The sequence below is a fragment of the Gavialis gangeticus genome, unplaced genomic scaffold (assembly GCF_001723915.1).
Source record: "Gavialis gangeticus isolate Ggan-Ray unplaced genomic scaffold, GavGan_comp1, whole genome shotgun sequence".
Lineage (NCBI taxonomy): Eukaryota > Metazoa > Chordata > Crocodylia > Gavialidae > Gavialis > Gavialis gangeticus.
The window spans coordinates 47,649,205-47,650,061 of NW_017729031.1; positions in this window are offsets into that span (position 1 = coordinate 47,649,205).

Below are 857 nucleotides of genomic sequence, written 5' to 3' on the forward strand. Positions count from 1 at the left end.
CATTGTACTTGTGCTAGCATTGTTGGTACTGCCACAGCAATGTGATGGCTTTCTTTCTCGACAGTCTGAATTGGAGCTTCATTCATGTCCTTTGGCTCCCTATACTTCCTCTGTTTCTCTGCACTAATGGGGGAGGGCAAAATTTTTATTTTAAGAAAATGTAATAATGTTTAAAAAAAATCCTAGAATCTCCTACTTTAACAGGTGCACATGGTGCCATGGTAACAGCAGTTGCAAACCTGCCCTTCCAATAATTGACTGGAAGTTTTAGTAATATACTAAATAGGTTCATGGGCTAACATCTGATGACATTTCAGCATCACTGTGTCTCCAGGAAGACCAAAACAAGTATGAAATTTAGCTGAAACTCAGTCTAGAGCTATCTGGTGCAATATTTTTTAGCTTGCCAGAGATGAGGACTGGAGTTGCACCCTTATTTGTAACAAGAGTTCTGAAGCTGGCTGTGTGTCTGGACTTCCATCATCATCTGTGTGCCCATCTGCATTTAGCTAAGAAACCTGAAACATTTATTTTTAAATACTTGTCACCCCAAAACAATACTCCTAACGGGTTTTCCATGTACAGCCTACACTTTAACATCAGACCCAGGACAGGACTTAGTTCTGGATGCTGCAGCAGACATGACACCAGTACTCTAGGAACCATGAGAGCTGGTTTTTCCGGAGAATTTAGGGTGTTGATTTTGCCTTGTGTCAGTTCTATGTCATTTGAACACACTTGAGAGAGCATCCATGGACCTTGTTACATCTTACAGTGAGAGCCGCACAAATGTCGACCGGTGTTAGTGTTAGCTCAAGTTTGGACCAGTCACAGGCTTAAGTCAGCAGGGGCCCAGA